Raw genomic sequence first — 20,125 nt, 5'->3', positions numbered from 1 at the left:
TTAAAATATTTTTTTTGATATTTTATTTTAATTTATCTTTTTTTAAAAAATAAAACTTGCTATAGCAGGTCAACGGGTTACCTAAGTTTACTCTAGGCAAATACCCCTAAAGTTGGAATTATTCACGATTAATCATTAGGTGAAATTATTGTAGAAAAATCATGAAAAAGCTGAATTATTCTAGGTAATTTTTCCTTTATTTTTTTGATTTTTATTTTCGTTTTTTATCGATCGAATAGTTAAAATATATTTAATAAATTACTTTTAAGATTATTGAAAACTCAAATTTCAAGATTAAGTCAAAAATTTATTTTATTATACTGAACTTTTTCATCTGATTTTGTCCTTTTAAAATAATTTTTTTTAAATAAACATACGTTAACTAATGATTAATTTTATCCAAACATTTCTACAATAATTTGTTTAAAAACTTGTCTTAAACAATTTATTTATCAATTAATGCTTCAAACTGATCAAACCAGCTAATTATTTGTCAAAGAGACCTAGTAGCCACAGTTTAAACTATCCCTTAAGATATCGGAAAATATTTAATATGCATGCTAGTAAAAAATCAACCTATCTTTCTCTGAAAGAAATAAAAATAAAAATCTACCTATCTAATTAATTTTTAATGGTAGATAAAATCTGTTAGAGGATTAGTATACTGTTCCTATTCACCACAAGTATTTTATATGCTTTATGAGTAACTCTAGGTCAATAATCGTTATTTGCCAACTTGGCAAATCACACCCATGTGAAGGGATTAGATAGGGTGATAATTTTGAAATTATAATTTATCTTTTTTGTGTTTTGCTTATTTTATTAGTTGTCTTTTATGGTGATTTACAAATCACGGTGGTTGATTAGGATTTTCTATATACTTTATGCACTATATCCAATGCACTTATTCAATCTTAAATATCTCTAATTGTGCATAATTAAAAATTATGGAAAGTTAATATGAATAATCATTGCATTGAGATGAATTAAACAACATTCCACTTGACTATGTTTTAACTTATAGATTAATAATAAAATACAAATCAAGAGTAAGAGATGAATAATATCCAAAAAGCAAATAGGACACTTGTGGTGAATAGAAGGGAGTACTAGGTAACTAAATATATTCTAATCAATAGCTCTTGCGAGAGATCGTCTTATCGTGAGATTAATAGCCAAAACGACTTAATTATATTCTTTTCAATATGCGATTAACTATTGATCAATTTAAGGTTATAATTAATACCTTTAAGGTCCAAATTAATCACTTTAACATTGAAATTGAAGACTTTAAATAATTGATCCATTTGATGTTATAAACTTATAAATAAAAATTGATCACTTAATGTAAAATTGATCACTTTTAGGTCAAAATTAAAATTTTTTTTAATTGATGCATTTAAGGATAACTTTAAGTTGAAATTTGAAAACGATGCTATTAGAGTTCAAACGACGTGTTTCAAATTTCAATATCACCAAGATTGAGCATATGAAGTCTTGTGACAAACAAATTACACCATCAATGATATCGATTTTGTAGGAGATAATAATGCAATAAAACGACACAAAGATTTAATGAGGTTCACCCAATTATGACTACGTCCTCTGGTGTGTAGTATCTCACTTATATTATCACAAAGGAGTTCAAAGAACTCTCAAATATGGAGAATTATAATAGAAAAGAGATTAGACTAGTCTTTGGGCCGGGTGCATTTTTGTGGATATTTTAAATGAGCATATGAGCTTCCTATTTATAGGGGTTTGTACATTAATAGTAATACATATTTAATACAAAGATTAAAGACATAATTAAAAATCCTAGCACACGATCAGTCATCAAAAAGAATGCAATGCTGCTTTCTTTTTAAAGTTAAATGTTAAATTTGCTTTCTTTTAAAAAAAATTTTTGAGTTAAATTATCACAACCTCATATTGAGGCAGTCTCTTATGAGTATTTGTGTTTTTAAATTAGGTTATACTTAGTTTACTTGATTTTTATTAATTCAACTCATTTTTACTGATTATAACTGATTTTAATTGCACCAAAAAAAAATTCGGACCAGAAGATAAGAGGTGACCCCGCTGAGCCGCTTAGCATGTAAAATAGCAACAGGCTTCAAGAGGAAAAGCACCTAAATTATTAAATGAAAAAGGCTCTTGATTTCATGAAAGAAGTAGAAGTATATTAGTAACGAGACGAGCTATTAGGCCACCTAAAATACGCAAATTCTTGTAATTTTTAATTGGACTGGTTTATTATATACTTTTGAAAATATTGTAAGTAATCATTAAAAATAATATAAGTTGACATTTAAGATATTAAAATTAGATATTAAGAATACTTTAAGTTAACATTAAAGATAATATAAATAGATATTATAAATACAATTAGTTAATATTAATTTTTAATGAAATGGACTTGAAATATGTCTATTAGGTCAAAAAATCCGTGCTTTGTTTCCTTCTGACTCTTTGCTTCTTTGGGCGGAAATGTTTGCTTCAAGCGAAGGAGTAAATAGTTAGGAAATTGAAATTTAACTCTTACGTCATTTGCTACGAGTATTTGTTACTCGCGTCTTGTTTCATTAGCAAGTCAAATCATTTTAAATATCTTATTTTTATTTTTGGTATGTTAACTTTATCAATTTATTTTTATTAAATTTAATATTTTTATATTTTTATACTTACAAATTTAACTTTATTTCTATTAATTTTAAGAATACAACGCTCTTTCTATTTCATATGTGGGCCAATTTGATCACCTATTTGGTGAAAAGTCAATAGAATACGAGTTAAATAGGAGGGGAGTATAAGAATATCAAAGGAAAGGAGAAAAATGTATTTTATAAAAAAAAATAAGAAAATATATAAGATGAAAAGATAAATTTTGATGTATGAATAACAATTAAAGAAAAAAAATATAAACTATGACAAAAAAAAAAAAAAATGAAGCAAAATTTAGGACGGAAAACGAAAGGAAAAATTATGTAGTGTGAGTACATGCCTAAGCTTTATTACATGAAGTAATTCACCAACCATAATGTGCAATAATAGCTGGTAATATATACAATAAGTCGATTACACCAAAAGTTGAACACACTTTTTATTTGTCCCACTATTTATTCCTCTGAGATTGCCTACCATTGTCTCCTATTTTATACATGATGATAGTAAATACCTCAATTATGTTGTTTTTAAATTCTTAATTGATGATTCACTTTTACTGTTTAGTACGAGTATGATCTTTAATTTGAACAAGTTTAAATAAAGTTTAAATAAATTCAAATAAAATAAGAACTTAAAAGTTGATTTTTTAAAGATAATTTATTCATTGTACTTAGGGTTTGTAAGTTTTAATAAAATACTAAAATAAAAGATTAATTATCTATTGAGATTTGAGAGCTTAAAATGAAAACCTATTAGGGTTTGTAAGTTTTAATAAAATACTAAAATAAAAGATTAATTATCTATTGAGATTTGAGAGCTTAAAATGAAAACCTATAGTGGAGTAGACAACTTTTTCACTCTTTATGGAGAAGCATTATGAAACTTTCTTAATGTATTACCTTTGACTAATTAAGATATCATCTCTATAAAAAGTATTTTCTTTACTTCACTAAGATTTTCCGTATCAAATTCACTTATTCTTGTCAATATGTTGATTACCACGGCCTTAATTACTTTCATTATTCACAACTAGGCTTTTATATATATATATTTATTTATTTATTGTGAATATAATTGAATCGTCTTCTAAGGAAAAAAAACATTGATATTTCCTATACTTACATGCATAGTTACATGGAACGTGGCGATCTGGAAACGTTCGTCCATAATCACCAGAAAACGTTGTTAGAATATATAACATACTCTGGGGCCTTAGTGATCAGTTTAAGCTTTTGGTTGAGATGGTTCCTAGACATGGTATCAGAAGCTAGTGTGATAAGAGGTCACGGGTTTGAATCTGATCAACCACCCCTCATTTAAATAGAATATTTAACGCCATGTATGAGAAGGTAGTAAAGACCCTATAATATGTTATATATACTCAAACAAACGCGATCTAAATCGCTCAAGGTGACGTTCCGAGATAGAAGACCTTTTCTAAAAGGTATTTTGGTCTTCTTTTACAAATTAAACAAAAAAGACGAGAGAAAAAAAAGATGAAAATCTATAAACTAAAAAAATTCCACCAAAAAACAATATCTTAAAGCAACAAAATTAATTAATTAATTTATTTTTCAGATATATTTTTTCATACATAATGTATCTCGTACCCAATCGTTTCCGAGTCAATCTAGATTATGTTCCTTGTTTCTGTTCCCCTTCCCGTGTTCCAAGTTCCAAACCAAATGCCATTCCAGGTAACAAAATGCTTGCATGTCAAGAACTTATATACTTTATCCTATTAGCTACATGGCTATTATAACGAGAAGATCTTCTCCTAATTTTTTATATCACAGGGTACAACAAGAGAAGGAGAAAACTATATGAGAATCAAACACAAAACATTTCTTATAAAATAATATTTACTCTTCGATTGAGATAAAATTTGATTATCCGTATTTTACTAAAATAATGTCATTGAAAGCAGAAAAGTAAGGATATTTTTATTGAAGATTGAATGAGAAATTAAAACTGATATTGAGTATGGAAGGTTTCATACTATTAATACATGGTTTTCATACATAGTGTAATAAATTAAATTAAAAATAATTAAGTATGAAAGAACTCTAATATGATATGCTGGTAGGTCGTCAAGTCTTTCATCTTTGGTTAGTTAAATAAGTATTAGATTATTTATCACATGATGCATCATGTATATTATGTATGTTAGTCCATGTGTAATGTGTTGTGTGGTACCGAATTTAATAGCCGTCATCTTTGAACTTTCGTTACGACGACTTCTATTCTATAATTCTTCAAGTCAACGTCTAAATCTGCTCCACAATTGATTTTTTGTGTGTTTCTTCTATGTCCATAAATCCTAATGAATGTTATAGACTAATAGTACTCTTTTTTCTAAGTATTGCGAAATCAGGAAAAAGAAAATTCCATTTTAAATCAACCGAGATTTTGTTTTTTTTGCTGCTTTTTGGAGAGACGTACGTCAAGCCCAACCTATTAAAGATTAATGCCTACTTATATTATCTTTAATGCTTACTTACCGTATCCCTAATGTCTACTTTCAATATTTTAAACATCTACTTATATCATTTTTAATGCCTACTTATATTATTTTAAAAAATATATATTGGGTCGGCTTAATTTCAGATAGTCTCTTAAAGAGACTGTCTTTCACAAAAATTTATTTTGTTTTCTTTGTTTTACCTCAACTTAGCGATGATAATAGGTTGGTTGGGTCTTGTTGAGTCCGACTCACATCAATATTTAAAATTTTGACATCATTTTATAGAGCATGAAAAATTTGGACGTATCTAGACGAATTGGAATTTATGGGTATGGGCCTTTAGGGTTATAAATGACTCTTTAATAGGTTTTAAATCAATCTTAATCTAATTATTCGTACGATACCAATTTTTGTTAATATAATTATATTTGATGTGAGACGATAGGTTGAGTCTAGTTCTAAAATGAGTTCAAATGAGTTTAGAATTAAATAGGCCTAAAATAAATCATAGCCGTGTTCAGTGGCGGAGGTATATAGGGCAACTAGCTCGCCCCTTCGCCCTACTCTTTGCGCCTAGGGTCTAAAAACCTTTTGTGCCAGTGTGCCTTGCACTTTTTAAAACTAAGAATTGAGCTGAATGATATGTGGATAAATTGAAGAATTTTAGTTAGTTTGTATTATTTTTCATTCTTGTTTTTATGCGGATGAATTTTGGTTGACTCTAAATTGTCAATATGGTGGATGATTTCCAGAATGAATGGCGTGCAATTGAAGATCAGCAGAGTCGTGGTTAGGTGTACTATGCCATCCACCGTTCCGAGCTGCACATACTGTTTAAGAAGACATTTAACAACCAGCAGTAGCAACAGTAGAAAAATTGAGCTCAAGGCATCATGGCTAACCATAAAGAAGAAGTCACTACAACACTGTTATAGATGATTTCTAATACTCTAGAAATGAAGCATATATTAATGCACTTATCATGGAGCATTATTGTTTTAAAATATTTAGGTGTTGTGGGTTAATAACAATTATTATGGCATCAGGCAGAATCCTTTCAAACAAATTGGGCATCTAAAACTCGATAAAAATACATATCTTGTAGCTCTCTTTCTTTGGAAATGTTCAGTTTAACTTGATGTTGGCAAACAATCAAGTACGGAGTGGCTTGAATTCTGCTGCACCATCGATAGGGGTAGGTCTCATGTATTTGTTAGCCACTATTTTTGATGAGGCTGAATTATTGCCATTATTATTATTATTATTATGTAAGATGCCATATACAAGCTGGAATACACGGACACGTCCCTGGACTGGCGTGTCCCGTGTCGGACACGCGACGGACACGCAAAAATTCGTGTCCGACACGCCAAATTAAGTGTCCAATATTTTAATATTTTTTCGGACACGCGGACACGGCAAGCAGTTAAGGAGACGTTTTTTTTTAAAAAAAATAAAAAAAAAAAATTCTTTTTTCCTCTTCTTTCTCTGCCACCACATGTGAGCACTACTAGCATCGCCGCCTTCTCCTTCAATATGTGCGCCACAATCGCTACTGACATCCTCACGTTCTCTGCTCCTATACTCATGCATTTAGGCCACCTCAGCAGGCCACAAACCACGCACCACCATTTGTTGCCCCAAACCGCACCACAATCACTTAAAATTTGTAAATTACTTATGTTGATTGGTTAGTATTATTATGTTCATCACTAATTCTTAAATGAGACGGTCTCACATATATACTTTTTGTCTTAAAGTGATCATTTATAACATTTAAATGATTACTTACAATTTTAAATGAGAAGATTCTATTTGTCTTGGCATGGCGGATCTTTCTCTCGATAAGCCCGAGTTGGAAACTACTTTTGTAGCGGAGAATGATGATGGATGTCATATGGATGATGTGTGATGATCAAATTTAAATTTACTTATTTATTTGGTTTTCTTTGATTTGGTTTGTATAACTAATTTTAAATACCTATGTTGTTTATTTGGTACTTATTTGCATTTTATGTGAGTTTATGTTTTTAAAGTGTTTATTTACATATATCAAATGAAAGATTGTAAAATTATCTTTAATTTGATATATTTATCATATTACCATTTTCGTGTCCACGTGTCCGCCATTTTTAAGTTGGCGTTTTCCCGTACCGGTGTTGTGTCCGTGTCTGTGTCCGTGTCCGTGTCCGTTTTAGTGCAACCTAGTATACAAGGCCAACATTAACTCTTGAATACCGGTCAAATTGACCTATGTCCAATTGCATAGCGAATTTTCATAAAAATGCCCTTATTTATCTGAAATTATGTAGCAATATAGTTGAATCTATACTTTCTGCACTTAAACAGGCCAAAATTCAACAACTAATGTTTAATGACCAATGAACCAATAGTACTTGACAACTGCCTAATATAAAACATAAATGTGATCTAAGCATAAACTAAGTCGAAACAAACATGGTATCAATGGTTGTGCTCATAATTTGCTTTCTCATTTCTAAATTTTTTATGCCTATCTTTACATTTTGTCTAAAAAGATCTAATACATTGGTTCTTCTTAGTTACTTCATGATACAAATTTAATTTAATATGTTTCATTTCTAAAAATTCAACTCGAATTTCGATCTAAATTACTTTTTAAATTGAAATGAGATTTTTTATTCATAATTTTATAAGTCTAAGTTATTTATTTCTACAAATATACATTTCTAGCCCTTGCATCCTTCACACCTTTACTTTTTAATTTAATCTAATATTTTCATTTGTAATATGATTGATAAAAGAGTATAACATAGCATTATAGAATTCAATGGTGTTACACATGCCGTCCCATTAATATAACCCATTAATATTTTATAATTAATTTTATTTCAGTTAGAATAAATAAAGCTTTTTTCATATAAGATTTTGAATTTCATAGCTTATCATTAATCATTCCAAAAAAAAAATTGATAATTTGTATCAGATAACCGTTGTGTCAACATCTATTGAAGCTGGCGTGTTTGTTTAAATCTTAATTAATGAGATTAAATTGGGAAATCGAGCAGTTATATGTTGAGTCATACCTTTTTAGCTTCTAGAACAAATAAACCATCTTCAATTAATTATTGTTTGTGTCGAGTTGGCTACTTGGCTTATTCTTTTCAATTTAGAGTTGTTTTAGATGTTTATTGGACCTTGCATTGTACCAAGGTTTATAAAATGGTGAGAAAAATTACCTAGAATAATTTAATTTTTTAATGATTTTTTTATAATAATCTCACTTATTGATTAACTATGTATAATCTTCATTTTATAGGCTAACCCAGTGACCTGCTATAGTAGGTAATTCACCAAAAAAATAAACTGAAAATTAATTTAAAAATTAGAGAAAAATTTTAAAATTTACATAAAAAATTCTAAATAATAAAAAAATCATAAAATTTTTCGAACATTTTTTTTACATTTTTTTCGATATTTTATTTTAATTTATCTTTTTTTGTAAAAAAATAAAACTTGTTATAGTAAGCTAAGTCATCCGGTTACCGGGTTCACTCTAGAAAAATATCCTTCAAAGTTGGGATTATTCATGGTTAATCAATAGGTGGGATTATTCTAGGTAATTTTTCCTAAAATTAAAGTCTTATAGGTTATAAAAATAAACTAAATTTTCATATATTTGATACTACTTTATTATTTGAAAAAAAGAAATAAATTAGTTTTTATTAATATTTCGTTTTTAATTTATTATTTTTCCTAACATTATAATATTGTAAAAACAATGTGAACACAAGACCCAGTTTTAAATCAACCAAAAACATATGATCGAAAATTAACCCAATGATCCGAATGAACAACTCTATTCGTAGAATACCCTTTAAACTTAAAATCTGCTATAACATATTATCCCTGTAAAAAAAATAAAAAAGAAAAAAATTATTTTGAATAATCCCACAATTACATATTCGTTGTGAAAAATTACACATTTGAATTACTTTTATAATTTTGCAACGCTTTTGCTCATGACATAACTTCAAACATTTTTACCTATTATATAACTCATTCCCCACCCCTCCCTCCACCTTAGAGGCAGAACTTTGTTATGGGCGGGTAGGGGTTTCGCCTCTCCGAGATTTTCGGCAAATTTTTTTTAATATACAACTGTTATTTTATATATTTTTTTTTATAATTTTAGTCCAACAAATAAAAGCAACACAACTAAAGGAAGAGAATAACTGAAACAAAATAAAAAAAAGAATCTTCTAAGTAATAATGACTTATTAAATTAGAAATGAAATTATCATATTTTAACAACTAAAAAAATAACGAAAAAAGAAGAAAGGGATTGGAAGGAAATTGACAAAATCAAAAATTAAATTTACTATCCACAATTGAATGATAAAGATTTGTTTTATATTTAAATTAAATTTTCTTATCTATATTTGATAATTAGTTTGAATAAGTAACTACTTGAATCACTGAAAACTCATACCATAAAATAATCTATTATGAAGATAGTAAAGACAAAACTTCGAAACAAAATGGACGACGATTTTCTTGCCGATAGTTTAGTAATATACATTTATAGGACAAATAGCAAAGACATATAGTGTCAATGAGATTATAGACAATTTTAAAGTGCTAAAAAAGCATCGAACTTTAATTTGATTTGAAATTTATATTATAATTTTTGGTTGTATTGATTGGCTGTATTTTAGTTGAATTTAATTTTTTTGTTTACTCCGTCCAGCCTAACATTTTGTTCAAGTTTCGCCACTACTGCACCTTAGCCCACCTCTACCATTACTATGTAGCCCTCTCCCCCTACTGACGACCTCCCCCATCCCCTCACACACACTGCGTGTAAACCCAAATTTCTACGATTCATACCGCGTCACTTTTTGTGCTATCTCAGCCATATGCATATGTCGCAACCCACAAACCCACAATTACTTCGCGACGTCTTTGCTTGGTCACTTGACACCAATGATGATGCCCCCACCCGACAAAGAGAATTATGGTTTTTGGTGAGGGGAAAAAAGGGAAGAGGAAGGGTGTTCCGTCAGGCTAGGTTTAGAGTTTGAGTTACAAAGATGGTGTTGATAAGGTGATGGGAAAGGAAGGGATTGGAGAGGATTATGTAGTTCTGGTTAATAGCTTAGTTGCGTAAAAAAGGCACGATGGGAGAGGTGACTGGGGGAAGAAGTAGTGGGTGGGCGCTGGGTGGTGCAGGAGGTGGAAGGTTGTGTGGTGTAAGGGTTAGGGGTGATGGAAGAGGTAGGGACATGGGAGGGGTTTTTCCTTTTCAAATTTCTTTTTTTTAGTGAACAAAATTACCTGTTAAAGTAGTAAAAGAGTTTGAGGGTATCTCACGAGCAAATGCGTTATTATAAAGATTGGATTATCAAAAATAATTTAAAAGTGAGATTATTTACATCAGATGAGTGAAAGATAAAATTATTTAAAATTACTTTTTTTTCACAGGATAACCTAATTATAGCAGGATTTTATGTTTGAGGTTATGTCATGAGCAAATATGTTAAAAATGTTAAATTATCAAAAAATAAATCAAAAGTTAGATTATTCAAAGCAAATGAACGAAATAAAATACTATTCAAGACAATTATTCTTAAAAATCACATAAAAATAACTATCTTATTAATAATAAATAATAAATGTTTGGACGAATATAATATATATGGTTTGGCAAGAAATTTGTATAATGTGTTTTAAAAAATAACTATTAACCTTAAAACAAATATAATATAAGTACATAATTAACTAAAAAAAATTTCTACTTTTCTTGCAAAGTACAAGTATCTATATGATTTTAATATTCTGTATTATGTTCCTCATAGTATTATTATATTAACTATTAAATCCGCCGCACGTGCAAAATTAGCGCCATTAAATTAAATATCTCATGCATCGTCCAAGGGCGGTTAGTTTGTCCGATTACGCTTACGCATCAAATTATATACGAATAAACAAATCAACAGCACAAGATTTCCAGGTATATCATTGACATTCAAAATTAAACCCTTGTTTTAAATAGAAGTAATAGCCACGTACCATTGGTTATGTGTCATTCTTCAGTAGATTGCAAGCAATACTAAAAGCAATCGCTAGATAATTTTTCTAATTAGATAGAATAGATATGTAATACCTATCTAATAATCAATTTCAGAACCTTACTGAAAAATTAAATATTTACTCCAATTAAAATAAAAGTCAGATTTCATGTCATTAAATCATTAAATCTTATTTATACGTAAAACATGTATTTAAAACTAAACTTATCATCATCATATAATCATACTCAGTCTTAGCATCTTTTGTTTATAAAAAAAACTATGTTCAGGGTGTGGGGATGTAAGAAAGAAGAATAATGAACTAGATTTGGATGATTCATGAGTGCTCAGCTCACCAAAGGACCGAAAAGGTTCTTAACAAAATAAAAAGGTGTAATGACTATTGAATCTGAAAGTTATACCGCTTTTCGTTGTCGTTTTTTCTTTTCAATTTTTAGTGTTTTTTAAAATTAAAAAACATAAAAATAGAAAATGAGGAAAAGTGATTTTTTTTAATAATATTGTATGATTCACCATTTTCAATATAATTGGCCAAAGATGTATAATTAAATATGGGGAAATTCCACATGGTAGCATCGAATTTTCATGAAACACCAGTGGTAGCACTTTTGTAAGACTTTTCCACATGGTAGCATCCAGTTTATGCCTTATCTAACTGCCGTAGCATTTTCCGTTAAATTCTTGTCAATTTCCGTTTAATTCATCATTTTGACGTTTCTACCCTTATTAAATGTTAGTTCTTATCTTTATAATTTGCCTTAAACATTTTAGAGTGTTGATGAATTAAACGGTGAATTAAACGTCAAAATGGTGAATTAAACATTTGAGAGCACGGGGAAAATTACAAAGACAATAACCAACACTTAATTAGAGTAGAAACGGCAAAATGGTGAATTAAACGGAAATTGATAGAAATTTAACGGAAAATGCTACGGCAGTTAGATAAGCATAACTGGATGGTATCAAGTGGAAAAATCTTACAAAACTACTACCACTGATATTTTATGAAAATTTGATACTATCATGCAGAAATTTCCTTAAATATTAAAACAAATGATCGAGAAAGTAATCATCAATTGAATTTTACTGTTATACTTGGAAAAAATTGTATGCCCCTGAAATTGAGGGGCCTTAAGGCCGCTCATTTTGCTCTAACAATGGAGCCGGGCCTGGACTAACAAGCCCAAAAAAACGGAGTAATACGGAAATCCACTCATCACAATTTAATCTTCTCAGACCAAGCCTTATCCTGAGCAATCTACTATCCCGGCATTTGAATTAGTAGTAAAAAAATAAAGTGTTTATTTTTTGATAGAAAAAGTGTATATTTGGTATAAATATAGAGATAGTAAATTGCGTGAATGAAATTAAAAGAGAATTAAAATATATGAATGTGATTAAAAGAAAATGATGGATAATTGTCCAAAAAATAAAAATGATGCAAAATAAATAGGATAAAGTGAAATAAAAAATAATGCTAAATTAAATAAGGCGGAATGAATATTTTGTGACATAAATAAACTTGCCATTTTCCCTAACCTCATTAAAGTTGCTCATCACATAACGGAACGAATTTTGCTTGCCAAAAAGCTAAAATTGCATCATCATCATACCTAGTCGGTGACCGGTATATCTCGTTTATAGGAATTATGATCAAGGCTAGGGAGGCAAGGAAAACGGCAATTCATACTCATAATAAAGAAGGAGTAAATGTGATCTGTAAGTAGAAAAAAAAATACTAATGGATGAGCTGCAGTTTAGCTGCACAGGATGAATTTCTCCTTACCCATTTCCTTCTTTTTACTAGTCATTTTGTCCACTAGAAATAAACTCACCTTCATAAGCTAATAATGTATTAAATTTTGAACCAATACACTTCATGATAATTCTTGTATGAGATTCCATCCAAAGAAGGAAGAAAAGGGCAGAGCAAAGAGCATAGGGCCCTAATCATTTTGATATTTTGAAAATTAAAACCGTTCGTCACCACTAAGGGTAAAATATGGACCCAATTTTTTCCAATATTAAATGCTGGTAGGTTTTGATCCCCTAACAAAGAATATCAGAGGAAGATACATACCAACTCAGCTATGCTTGATTGATAACCACAATGAGTTTGTTAATATATGAGGCCCATGTTTTCTGAGAGTCCTAAACAGTCGCACACCTTTAATAGGCCTAAAATTGCCCCTGGAAGAAGAGAAGAGGAGACATATATAAGCTTTCATAATGTCTTAACTTTGATGAGGCACCCATGACTATTAGAAACAGGAAGGGATAATCTAGACGTATCAACTTAGTTATGCTTGTAAAAAGCATTACAACAAGCAATAGGAAGATAATCACCGGGATACGTAGGATCATTGACCTTAGGGAATACGAAATTCTAGTACTTCTTTTAGAAGTTTGCTATGCATGAAGAACTCTTGAATAGATTTAGTTATCCTTGACAATAACATACAAGCTGCCTTACAAAAGGAGCTGTTAAACGTCACCTTAACATGATACTCAACAATATTAGTCACTAACGGTCTGTTTGGTAATTGGTATTAAGTGATGAAAATGAGAATAATCTGTGGTGTAATTTTCATGATATGAATCATGTTATTCCCATGGTAATGAAAGTTTGATCATAAAAGTTTATTTGTTCACAATTTCCCATTGCTACCTAAGACCACTACATTTTCAAATGGTAATGCATCAGAATAAATTATGTGAAGAAAATGAGACTGTTGAAAGATAATTAGCATGATCGTTAAACTTATCAAGAGACATTCCTACCGAAATTAAACGAATTATTCATTACCATTCCCACCATTATAATACTGATTACCAAACGAGCCGTAAAAGGTTACATGCCCATAAACAATCACTTAATTAAGGAATGTAATTGTACCTCATATATTCTCATAGTTCTCCCATGTAAAGGTTACAAGAATAAGGTTTCTCAGCTCACCTGTTTCTTAAGGTAGTAGTTTACTATTAGAATCATAGCATATATGGGAACGGTCGCGATCACGATACTAGAATGCCTTAAATATCGATTGAATCATAATATATTTTCTGATATGGCCCAAAATGCAATTTTTACATCCTTACAATTCAGGAAATATTGGTGCATTTGTTTTGAAAACAATGCAGTTGACCCGATGTCAATGGCGAAACTTGAACAGAATGTTAGGGGGGCGGAGTTAACAATAAAATTGAATTCAACTAAAATATAGCCAATCAATACAACAAAAAATCATAATGTAAATTTTGAATCAAAATAAAGCTCAACGCTCTTTTAGCATACTAAGTTCCATCTCTGCCCGATGTGGTTTTATTTTTGCGCTAACCTCCTGTGCATTTCAAGCGACCGGCAATCTTATGTCGAACATCGTTCAGCTGAATTTTTACACTCTCTACGAGTTTAATGCATTAATACATCGTGATAAAGCCTAGAGAAGCTATGCAAGCTTCTCACAATTTTCCTTCATATGGCTAAAACGAGGACGACACTTTTCTAATCTAGTAGCTAGCGATTTTGGATTCGGTTTAACTTTTGGGCAAAGCCGTCTTGAAATATTTAAGGTCCCTATTATAGTATATATATTTATTTTATTAATAAATTTAATATAATTTTTTATTAACCTTTTCATATACGAAAAAAAGGGGCCATATGCGGTCGATCATCTTGCACACCCTCAGAGACCCCTTGCTTTCGAGTCATGTGAGGTTTAGATTGAGTTTGGGTTGATCCAAGAGGTCGAGCATTTTAAATTTTTTATATTATTGTTAAAATTATGCCAAAATAATATAGAACAACATTGTATGTGTCTGAATCAGTATCAATTAATCTGGGTCCAGACATTGGTCAATAATTTAAGGTTAGATCATAATTTAACAGGGAAGGGAAACAAAAGAAAACAATTAAATACAGTCCATTAAATATAAAGCTAGCCAATATGTATATATATTTACAGTACATGTCACTCAAGTGGTTAGGTTAAGAGATTATTTTTTTGAAAAGGACGTGCATCGAAAGGTTGTTTAGGATATTAAGTGCACCGCCATGAATCCAATGATAGGCTGTCATGTCAAAGGTTGTAGCCGACTTTACAAGGACGGTGTTTTGGGATTAGAAGCAACACTCTCAGAAGGTCATTCTGGACATTCTTAAGAATATCCAATGATAAGCAATAAATACCCATTTTTACACCATTAACCAGGTATATATTATTTTAGTAATGTAAGCATTTTAATATTTATTGATCTTCAAACAATATTTACTTACATCGATGGACAGAAAAGTAGTGCAATTAAAGAAACAAAAAAAATATCATCTAGAACTATTTAAATTTTTTGTTGAATTAGATTTTTGTGACAATCTTAAAAAATATTTTACCAAAATGTACCAAATTCATATTTATTTAAAATTTTGATTAAAGTTGTTAGAACTATTCAACATTTTTCTTAACTCAAGATTAGTCATTAGCTAGGCTTATACTACAAAGTCCCACTAATTTTGCATTATGCAGAGGAAATGTTCACATAGTAAATCGTAATGATGCAAAATAAGCATAATAGTATTAAAAAAAAAAACTATTTCCTTTCATTTTATTTATTTTGCATAAATTGTTATTTTAGTCTGTCTTATTGATTTTGCATTATTTTTATTTTAGGATAATGATTTATTATTTTTTTTAATCTCATCTATATATTTTAACTATCATTTAATTTTATCCACATAATTTATTTTCTGATTTTAATTATTATTAATATTAATTTTTCTTAAAAAATTGTAAATTTTTCTATTTTTTTTAATTCTGACCAGACATAGGGAGTAATGATGAATATGATAGTACAACAACCAATCCCCTAACAATTGAAGTACTCCGGAGGGTAAAGTTAAGATATACGTCAAGAATGTGTTAAGCCGCGTGTCCGTGTAGAAGACCGTAAAGAGCCATGTATTGGTGTGCAACGTGCAAACTGAAGAGTGGTCGCCTATTTCTGGACATTTCCTATCATCCTATTCGACACTTCATTGGTTGCCTTTTTCTGTTCATCAAGGAATTTAAGTTTATCCAATCATGGTATTTAAGTATTTGCTAGAGTATAAAATTGGCAATAACATCAAACAAATGGTATTTAATATCAAATCACTATTGACATTACCAAAAGTAATTCTGAGTATATATGTTCGACATGTTCGATAGTATTGGGCCCTATAAAAATTGGACGCCTCAATATTGAATCACGTAGTATATGTTAAGTGTTTAAAGATAAAGTTATTATAAGAAAAATATCATAATTTTAAAAATTGCTCATGTTTAATAAATTTATCAATTTTTACTCCCCCTCTAGACATTACTATTTGGTCCTGATGAATTAGTAGCAAAAAGGAAAAGGAAATAAAAAGTTAAAAAATGAGAAAAAACATAGCACAACAATGAAGATTAAACCCAATAATACAATAAACATAAAAACAACTCACATTATTCAATGATACCAACTTGGTGTCGGATAAATGATCCTTTAAAAGTTAAAAACTCCACGTGATTATCGTTGGACCTTTATTGGTTTTCATTCATAATAAATGACATTAAATAGAGTCGTTGGAAAGAGCCTATAAATTTGTGTTGATTCATTCATTTAAAGACAAATATTTCCGATTTCTTTATCTCTTTTTTTATTCACTTGTGCAATAGTGGTATTTGATCTACACCTCAAGTAGTGAGTGTACATTACTTTTTTTTACCAAACGCATGTTACAACATGAAAAATGCTTTTAGGTGACAATAGAATTTGTTGCACAAAATTGTTTTTTCGTTGCCCAAATTATTATGCAGCGAAAAAATGTCCTTTGTGAAGTCATTGCCTAAGAGTCGTTGCACAAGAGCATGGGCAACGAGTTGTAAATTATTTGTAGCTCAAAATCGTTATTTTTGTGAAACAACTAAACCGTGTCTTGAGCGACAAATTGATTGTCATTCATGGAAACGAGCTAGAGCAATAAGATTTGTTGTTGTCTAATGAAACTACCAAGGATAACGAACTTGGGTGTTGCTCATAAAAAAAGCATTTAGTGCAAATTATCTAGTGCAACGAATTACATTGGTCCCTTAACCAAATGATTATGGTTCTTTGTTCTTGATTCTAGCTCAGTTGCTTCAATTTTTCAAGAAGTAGCCCTCGATGTTGTATGTTGCTTTGATTGAAATCTTATTTAGGCATTTAACATGTATGACTATTCTTTTATATTTTTACGATTCCATTTTGTTAATTAAGTTACAAACAAATTATTACACTAAAGTGAAATATAACTGAAGAGGGAGTATTATAATTTCTTCGTTCGAAAATAATTGCTAAAATATTATTGATATTATTCATCGTATAAGCTTATTTTATATATTCTGTTTAATGTGTAAAAAAATATAATCAAATATATATACTTCTATGATAAATTGTCTAATTTCATACTTTCATGATATTAATTTTTTATAATTTTTAATTATGTACTTCAATATAAAAAAATAGCCCATCTTTAAATTAAAGTCGCTACCTTTTTTATTGTATCTCCACCTTTTTAATTGAATTTATTAAAATGCCCTTAAAATGTTTTTAATTATAAAATCAACTATTAGTGTTAAATGGTGACTTGAATTCACCAAATCAATTCTATGCATTACTAAGTGCATAAAGAGGGAATCCTATGAATGAATTAAATGAGTAAGTTAAGTATGTAACTTAATGTGTGATTGATGATGGTGTTTAAGTGTTTGAATTAATTCATGAAGTTATGAAGAAATTAAAGAGTGACTTAAACATAAGAATTATGGCATGATGAATGATAGTTAATGAGAAAACTAAAGGGTGAAGATCATTGTACGAGGCATCCAAGTAAAGAAGCATTGCCTTGATCGAGCTTGGATTCAGTTTTTGACTCTCGATGTTCCTCGAAGTTGTTTATTGTGCATTAATCTTTAGCCTTAATTATGTAATAATCATTAATGTACAAACTTATATAATTAGAGGTCTCATATGCCATTGTAACACATCCACAAAATAACTCAAGCCTAAACACATAGCCTATATATCTCTTCTTTGTTGTAATTCTCCATTTCAGAGTTCTTTGAACTCCTTTGTGATAATATAAATGAGATACTACACACTGGAGGACGTAGCCTAAATTGGGTGAACCTCGTTAAATCTCTGTGTCATTTTATTGCATTATTATCTCCTACAAACATTGTTTTCATTGATAGTGTAATTTGTTCATCACAAGATTTCAAACATTCGATCTTGGTGATATTAGAAATTGAAACACATTGTTTGATCTCTAATATAGCATCGTTTTCATCAACCATTATTATTATTAAACTAAAATTATTGATAATTATTAAATTCAAATAAAGAATATTAATTATAAAAAAATAAATTTTAAAAATTGGAAAATAAACCTAGTTACACGTTTGTGCTGAAAATTGATATATGTTTACTCTTTTATCCATAATTTTTGTTAAGAAAATCACATTAATTCAATGTTTGCGGCATTAAAACCTAGACTTCAAGATGTTTCCAATGATATATTATATTCCCAATTCCAATAACCGAGCAAGAAATAACAATCGTTTAAAATTTGCTTGTGCTAAAATTTGAACTTTTGGCCATAACTTTTTATACAAAAATTACATTATTTCAAGGTTTGCGTCATTCAAAACTAGATTTCAAGATCTTTCCAACAATATATTATATGCCTCATTCCGACAATCGAGCGAGAAATGACGATCACTTAAAGTTTGCAGGGAATTTTTTTGTACATCCAGTAGTGTGTTTTAAGCGACCATGCGTGTTTTACGCGATTGGATGTACTAAAAATCTGTAACAGAAGCGACAATCTCGATATATAATTAACATATAATAATAATGTTTGATACAAAAATATTACTGAAGTCTCAAAATGCCGAATTGTTAAAAACTTTAATCATAAAAATTGAAACTATTTAAAACAAAAGTAAAATATTACATCTGATAAAAAATATTGTTTGCTCAAAATGAAAAAAAAGTACATCATCATCAAGTCATTAATAAACGTACAAAAAGTAGCTAAATTCTCGATAAATAGTAATTGCTGTGGCCTGGATCGGAACATAAACTAAATCCTACAAAATGCTGCCATCTATGATACGGATGATCGCTGATCGAATCGGTAAGCGCTTAGCACTGAGCATAACTTCCTATCCAGCTCAAAATACGGAAACTATATGCTACATTTACAAAATAATTTAAGTACGAACTTATAATTAAGTGACACCACCGTATAATTTTACCATATTCTTTTTCTGTTACATATTTTTAAGTCATTAAGATACCATTCTCGGTCCTGACAGAAGTACGTTATTGCCACTTATACAATTCGTTAATCTTAACACTTAAGTAAGTTCATTTGGTTAATACTCATAACCGTAGCATGCATCATAGCATCAACACTAATCAAGTTTATCACTGATTAACAAGCACATCAATATGACACCTGATATATATGTAAGGGTCTGGTTAGGTGAGGACCGTAGTCCTAAACCCTAACTATGGTGGGAGTTGTCACTCCTCCAATACAATTTATGCTCGAGCTCTACAGTATAGGTATCTAACCCCCCTGTCTTACATCGCGTTTTACGTGCCGGCCAACATAGGCGCCGGGATTTTACATGTCGGTCTATGGTTCGACATTACCTTACTATCAGGGTTATTCAATCAATATGCATTCACACAAGTACATCACATATTTATTACTACAATTTGACTTTGACTTTGACTTTGATCAACTTAGGTGATAACCTCTTTTATTTAATAAAACTCTTAATCATAACGTAAAATTAACCTTTATGTCTATATACATTCATTATTAAATTTTTATACATTAAATTTTATTTATAAC

The sequence above is a fragment of the Amaranthus tricolor genome, chromosome 2, assembly GCF_026212465.1.
Source record: "Amaranthus tricolor cultivar Red isolate AtriRed21 chromosome 2, ASM2621246v1, whole genome shotgun sequence".
Classification (NCBI taxonomy): Eukaryota; Viridiplantae; Streptophyta; class Magnoliopsida; order Caryophyllales; family Amaranthaceae; genus Amaranthus; species Amaranthus tricolor.
The sequence above is the reverse complement of the archived record's forward strand: the minus strand, read 5'-3'. Positions refer to the sequence as shown.